The sequence below is a fragment of the Centropristis striata genome, chromosome 14, assembly GCF_030273125.1.
Source record: "Centropristis striata isolate RG_2023a ecotype Rhode Island chromosome 14, C.striata_1.0, whole genome shotgun sequence".
In the NCBI taxonomy this organism is placed as follows: domain Eukaryota; kingdom Metazoa; phylum Chordata; class Actinopteri; order Perciformes; family Serranidae; genus Centropristis; species Centropristis striata.
Window position 1 is genome coordinate 17,711,365 of NC_081530.1, and position 7,907 is coordinate 17,719,271.

Below are 7,907 nucleotides of genomic sequence, written 5' to 3' on the forward strand. Positions count from 1 at the left end.
TTTTTTCTAAACACTTTTGAAAAAATATAAATAATAATAATCCTAGCAGTCTGCAGTTTACCATGTCATTTAGTTTTTCACTATTTTCGTAAATAATAGTTAATAAAATTTTGCTCTTACTTTATTTGGAAACAGAGCTGCACAAACACAGAAAATGTAAACATACTGTTACTGAAGTGATCTTTAAATGTTGGAACATGCATTTTAATGTCAACCATTAAGATGGTCCCTACAGACTGTGTGATAATAATAGAAAGAAAAGTGGTAATGGTAAGAAAATACACTTGTGTACCAAGATACTGTGTTTTGTAAAACTATCAATTCTCAAAAACACCATATCGATTTTCAATTAAAAATGTAGATGCAAAGATTCATAGCAGACAGATTGTGATTAGATTAGATTATACTTTATTGATTTCACAATGGGGAAATTCACTTGTCACAGCAGCAAAAACAGAAGCAAAAGGTGTGAATTTAAATGAAAGGAAAAATGATCACTGTTCTGATTGTATTAAAAAAACTTTTGGTTTTTTTAAGCATGTGGCAGACTATTCTGTATACAATGACATTTCTCCGAAATTAGCTTTTAAAAACCACAATATTTCACCTTGCAGTATATTGAATCAAAGCCATGACCTGTAGCACATCACCAGATCCAGACTTATTGGTACCTTTTACAGTATTTAATAGTGTTATCTAATCCTCTACTGGTCCAGTTCAGCATACAGGAGATCAATCAATCAACCAGACTTTATTTCTATAGCACTTTTCATACAATAGAGATGCAACACAAACTGCTTTACATGAAAAAGGAGAAAGTAATATTAATAATAATAATAATAATAATAAAAGATAATATAAAAGATTAAGAGATGCTGGGGTCAAAACAAAAAAGAGAAGAAAGCTTAGTTTTTACAGGAAATTGACACTGGTAGAAGGTTTTCAGACGTGTTTTGTGAGAAACAACTGAAGCTTTCTCTTTGAAGTTTACTGTATCTCTGTCTCCACTTTGTTCACCAGCTGTTCTCTCTGACTGTAAGCCGACCTGGGGAAGAGGGAAAGGGAGAGAGGGAGAGGAGGTAAAGTAGGTGGTGTGCACCTGACCAGCTCCAGCCATGCATCATTAATGGACATGCATCATTGATGGCGTCCGCTGCCAACAGGTGGAGCGCTACAATCCCCTCTGCATTCACCCCCCACGCACACAGATCCTCCCTGCACTTGTCTTCTTCATGTCTATACGGTTGTCTCTGTGTGGTAGGATAACTCCAGTTTGAAGACATTTCTCAGGTAAATTCTCCTCCAGACGTGACACAAACTCAGAGAACAAATGAGTGGCACAGCTGGAGCGTCGCCCCCGACAGCCGTGCTGGGCCTGGGGCTGGACGTTAATGGACGGTGGCACCAGAGAGCCGTGCAGAAGAGCAGAGCCCTGGTCCAGACGTGTCTGCTCAGCAGCTCTGTGCAGCCTCCACCCACAGCAGGAGGAGGCAGCAGGGGGACCAGGAGCCCTCTGAGGCTGCCCTCACTGGTGGCTACAGCCAAGGGGCCTCGCAGGAGGAGCAGCATGGCTCGTCTCAGGTGAGCTGCATCTCAGATTTACATCACATCACACAACACAAAGAAACATTACATTACATTTCCAAACATCTCCAGGGATTAAACAACACTTTTAAGTGAGTTCCAGCATCCTTAAATAATTTTCTAACCATCTTGGTTAAGAAATATTTAGTTTGTTGCATGTTTATCCAGTTGAAGCTGTATTTTCTATTCAGGCAACCAGAAACCACAGGCCTCTGAGCTCATTTTGTGCCAAATATGAAAATTAAGTCATGATATTTTGTATGAAAATATAAAACAATACAATGTAATATCAACAAAGGTGAGAATATTACTGATTACCCACTTTAATATTGTTTCCCATTGTACAAAAACAGCACTGACAGCATTTCTGATCCCGTCTTTGTCTGGATTTGGAAAACAAATAATTTTATACATGATGAAATTTGCGTTGAAGGGAAATCGGTCATTTTAAGAAATATTTCAGTGAGTCACATCAAGTTGACTCTGACCCAAATTGTCCTGATGTGGTAAAAAAACCTGCAAAATGGAGCTGGTCGGTTCATTTTGCCACATTTAAACAGAGCCAGTCGCGCTGTTTCTCTGTTTTCAGTCTTAATGCTAAGCTAAGCTAACGGTAGCTTCATACTTGAGCTGGATGTTCAGTCCGAACATCCAGCTCAAGACAAGACAATGAATGTGTGTTTTTTCCAAAATTTCAAACCATTTATTTTAAGCAAAATGTACAATATTGCGATGAAATATTTTATATTTATTTTAAACAAATTATTTGTGTGTGAAGAGCATCTTCTTATCCAAACTGAGAGAAATATTCAACAGACTGGAAATCTCTCAGAAGCACAATAGTGATTTTGGGCTAAATAAATAAAACTTAATTTGACTATAAAAACTTTAAAAAAATGTTTTGCCATGAGAAGTATCTAAATAAGTTCATATTTTTTTAGCGTTCACGATTAAGGAGGTTTTTACCGGGAGCCAAATTATCCACAGAGGTCTCCTCCTCTTCAAAACAAGCAGACCAAGTGATTAAAACCAGTTAACATACAGAATAAAGCAGTTTCACGTAGAATCAGTGTTTCTCCACTGCTGTTTGGTGAACACAGGACGTCCTGGAGTGGCTGCCAGCAGAACTGACGTTGATATTCGCTCAGCTTGTTTATCTGATATCGTAAGAACCACACATCCTTCATCTGGTTAAAATATAGAGTGTATTATAAAAACGGTGCTTAAAAGTGGACTAAAAGTACATTTATGACAGCTTCAAGCAGACAACCACTATGCTGATGCATGCTCAAAGCGGATAAGACGGCAGTGATAGATGACCAAATAAAACAGGCCGTTAACCTTGATTTAAATTACAGATTTTAGATAGAGTTTGAAAATTGTTGGAACCATTTGGGACAGTGTAAGCACACAACTCGACAAAATATATAACCTAGGTCCAGTGGTGGAATGTAGCAAAACTACACTACACTACATTTTTCAGGCAAGTATTGTACTTTTTACTCCACTACATTTAGCTGCCAGCTTTAGTTACTTTTCAGGTCAAGATTTAACATAAAAAACATGATAAATTTGAAGTGATTAGACTTTTTTATATATATATCATTAAACCTCAGAACAGTATATTAAGTAGTTAAAATTAGCCCTATCCTTACTAAATTAAAACGGTGCTTCTATAAATGCATCACAAATTATAATCCAATAATATATTTAGAATATATAAAACAGTCTTAGTGGGTCCATTCTGCATAACTTAAGTAAGAGATCTTAGGGCAAAATTATTCATATTATACCTTTACATGATATTTATATAAAATGTGTATTAACTGACATATATTTAGAACACAAACAAAACAACTGTCTGATGAGTGTGTCTGTGATAAAAGGCAGCAGATGCAGATCGTTTGAATGTGATTAATCAGCTGTCTGTCATCTCCACTCTCACATCTCCAACGTCTCTATTCATGTCAGCAAAAGTGCCTGTCAAAGGTTCATCGCTTGACTGGAATTACAGTGTAATTGTTTCCTCTCCGGGGCGTCCCAGTTTGATGGCATAACGTGGGCCACTTCAGCGCTCCCCCCTCTGGTTTGCTTTGAGTACAGAAGGCCAGTGTGTCATAAATCTCAGGTGTGGAAGCCGATCCGTCGCCTGATGCAGCACCCACACTGGCTTCACTCAGAGGAGGGAGAAACCTGAGCGAGGCGCACACACACACACACACACACAGACTTTAAGCTCTTAAACACACAAACACACGCACCTCACTGTCTGACTGAGTATTTGATGGCCTCCGCTCACCCAAGCAGAGCAGGTTTTGAATAACCATCAGATAAATGAGAAGTTCTGATGTGTTTTTATTTGACTCTTGAGCTGTGACATCATCAGTCTGTCCATCAGGGAGTCCACTACTTTGGTCAAAACTGGAGAATATTTCAACAACTATTTGATGGATGGTCATTTAATTTAGTACAGACATTGATGGTTCCCAGATTATGAATCCTACTGTCTTTATGGATCCTCTGGCTTCTTGTCTAGCTCCATCATGAGGTTGACTTTTGTGGTTTTTGGACAACTATTGGACAGGTTGGTGGTTCCCAAACTTTTTCTGCAGGTTCCCAGTTTCCGACCCTGTCATAGTCTGCTCCAGCCTTTCCCCATGGACTCAGTAATTTTCCACTGCTCTACTCTCACCACACCCATTGACTGATCACACACCTGCTTCCACTCACTGATCACACACACCTGCTCACACTCACTAATCACACACCTGCCCTCACTCACCAATCAGCCCCTCCTGCCTGCTCAGTATATATTCTCCAGCCTCACACTCACTCAGTGCCAGATTGTTCTTTGCCATGCGAGACTTTCCAGCGTTCATCTGCCTGTCTTCCCGGTTCCGACCCTGCCTGACTTCAACCTGCCTGTTCTGCCTGCCGCCTGGTAAATTACCTCTACCCTTTGTTCCTGACTACGAGCTCTGCCTGCCCCCCTTCGGATTGTTCGCCTGGACTGCCTGCCTTCTGGTTTACGAACTTTTGCCTGTCCTGACCAAGCCACCTGCCAACCCATTGAACTGTGTGTTTGCCGGATTGCAGTTAATAAAACCATTAACTGACCTTCGTTTCTGGGCCTTGTTTGTACTGCGTTTGGGTTCGCACAATACCGGTTACAGACCCCACCTCCCAGCTGGCCAGCCAACAACACATTGAGCTCTCTCTTTGTTCTATAAACCAGTCGAATCTCCTGAGCTCACATTTTATTTGCTGTGGCAGATTGTGCATGATCACTCTCCCACTCAGACAGCTCTCCAGCTGGCTTGGACCAGGAAGGTTTGATAGGCTGACTGATATCCAAAGCAACTCAAACTCAGATCCAACTGTCAATCTAGACCAGGGGTCAGCAACCTTTACTAACAGAAGAGCCACAAACCTTATTTTGCACCTTGCAATGAAGGTGAAACAGCCTACAAAGTCTAAATTAGCCTACCAACATTACTAATAGGTCATAATGAGCAATTATTAATGTGCATTAATGCAAAATTTAGAGGTTAAGGTGCTGGGCCGTAGACTTTCTAGCCTCAGGTTGCCTATCCCTGGTCTAGACAGTGCTGATCAAATACCAATCAATATTCTGTCACTGCGTTGCCTATTTATTGCCTTAAAATGTTTTCATAAAAAATATTTTAGCAGCTGTTTAGCTGTAATTGACCTGGACACCCTTGCTCTGATTGGTTGTGGGTCTATTCAGAGACATTTTGGTCTTTGCCTGTCAATAACGCCCCTTTAAAAAGAGGCTCCAGACTAATACTTGCGAATGAGTCTGGTGATGGCAACTAGTCTCTCTTTAATGAAGCCAATAAGATTAAGATTTAAGATTAAAATGTATCCTTTATTAATCCCACAATGGGGAAATTCAACCAAATTATCCAAACTAAGTTAGCAGGCCAAACTAAGATCCAAAACATCAGAAAGTTGACATTGTCATTAATCATGTTGATGCTCTTATAGGCCACACTTTGTAATAGACCTCCATCACTCTGCATTATTACCACAAGTGCAGTGCCCGTAGGAAGTATGTATTCGTACATTACATGCAAACCACTACAATGTCTGCAACTCCATAAAACACTTACTTTTCATAAGGTACACACACCATCCAGCACATACGCATTGAACATTGTTATTCGATGGAAACTATTCGAATATTAATGGAAAATCAAACCTTCTAGCGCACTTTAAAACTCCTAAAGATAGGTAGGCTAAATAGACTTGCAGATGAGATGAGTCAGGGTGGAAATCCAGAGTGAATTGTGTTACTGACCAGGTGTAGGCCTATAAAACAATGGGGCCGAGCTCCCCTAAAAGGCGTCCGATCAGAAACAGTGCAATGCCGCAACACGTCCTACGTAAATAATAATATTTTGAAAAATGAATTAAAAAATCTTCAAAATTGAGGATGCACACCTTCAGGTCATGCGTAAGCCACATATGAAATCTGAGGTCAGTCTGACTAACGGTCAGTGAGATATGCCCTAAACACACACACACACACACACACAGACGCTTCTTGCTTTTATAGATAGATGTATATCTTTGCCAAAATTGCAACTTTGTTCTAATAAAGATACATTTTGCTGCCTTAGCCATTGTCCTGTAACAAAATTTAGTTTAAAGCCTCAATTTGGTTAGGGGGCTCTGTACCCTGCAGTGTTTGTGTAATAACAACATATAAATAAGACATAATTGATGTTTATCACATTTATGCCTGCAAAAGGTAAACAAAATCTAAATTTAACAGCCTAACATTTGTTGCCTTCTGCCTAGTACCAGGGGTTAAATCTGAAATGCCTCCACATCTGAAAATAAACTTCATGGTCTATAGAAACCATGGAGAAAGTTTCATGCTTTAGTCATCAAATGCACAATACCTTCCATTTATGAGCTTATCCACTGTTAACTAAACCCTCCATTACTGTCTCCACAGTCTCAGTGAGCCCTCTCTCCTCACCCCGAATGAAAACCTCCCATTTGAGGGATTCTCCATCATCCGTCGCCCTAGTGTTGCACAGAAGCGACCTCCACCTCCTCCTACGTTCTCCAAGTCGTCAGTCCTGCTCCCCTGCAAGACCTGCCCCCCATCAGGAACCAGTCAGACCCTCCAGCAGGTCCAGAGCTCCATCAGACCGGCCTATATCCACTTCTCCCACGCCATCCAGCCCAGCTCCAAGCCAAGACCGGCGAGGCGTCATTCACACAACCCGGCCCCGAGCGCAGAGATGGTACAGGGTGACCTCCGACCTTTGGTGATGCAGTCTCGCAACTCGTCCTGTCAGAGAGAGCCTCTGTCTGTCGTTGGGAAGCCGTGTCTCCCGAGCTGCAGTGAACGTCCCACTCTGGCAGCTGCTGCCTCCGCCGCCGGTCCAGCTCGCACTCAGCTCCACGTGTTTCTGCCCACAGAGGCCGAAGGCGAGGAGGTGGACAGTGAGTCTGTGGACGAAGGGTTCATGGACGAGTTGGACAATAAGATAACGTCTCTGAAGCTCCAGCAGGGAGCGCCAAAGACACTTACATACCACTAATACTTCATCTCCTAATGTAATACCATATGGCCAAAAGTATATGGACACTGTTGTTTCCTTGTTCAAATTAGGGAGCGTCTTAAAGAGATAGTTGTTTCTTTTGTGGGATTTGTATGGGATACTTTCTATATTCATAGTCAGTGTATTACCTCCAGTTTATGGCGGTTGTACTGCTGTGGACAAAAACCATTAAAATAAATAAATACTCTATATATGTCTGTATTTAGCCACAGTCTTGTTAAGTTAACGTGGAGGAACTGAAGCCGTTCTATGCGCTCTTCAAAGCCACCAGACTCCATTACCAAAAACTGATGGAAGACTGCCATGACTGGTTAGTTTGTTTATGTTGTTGTTTGACTTTGGTGAATCTGAACTAACCTTTTGAAACACCAAAGTCACACATTAACACAAACAAAGTAACGGTAGGTAAAATTTGTGTTTTTGTTAATGCAGTCTGGTGGCTTTCAAGAGAAGAAACGGCTTCAGTTCCAGGAATATCTGAAGGCAAGGTAAATCAGTAACAATAATCTAAATATAGCATGCTCTTAAAGTAATACACATTTTTTATCTTTTATTTAGTAGTTAAAATACATTAATATTCTGTATTAAAGACATTGATTTAGAGCCCTGACTAAACCCCATCCAACACATTTGAGATAAAGCAAATGGTAGCCAGTCCTGGTGCTCTTGTGTCTGTAGGGAGTAAACCCCTGCAGCCAGGATCCAACATCTGGTGGAAAACCT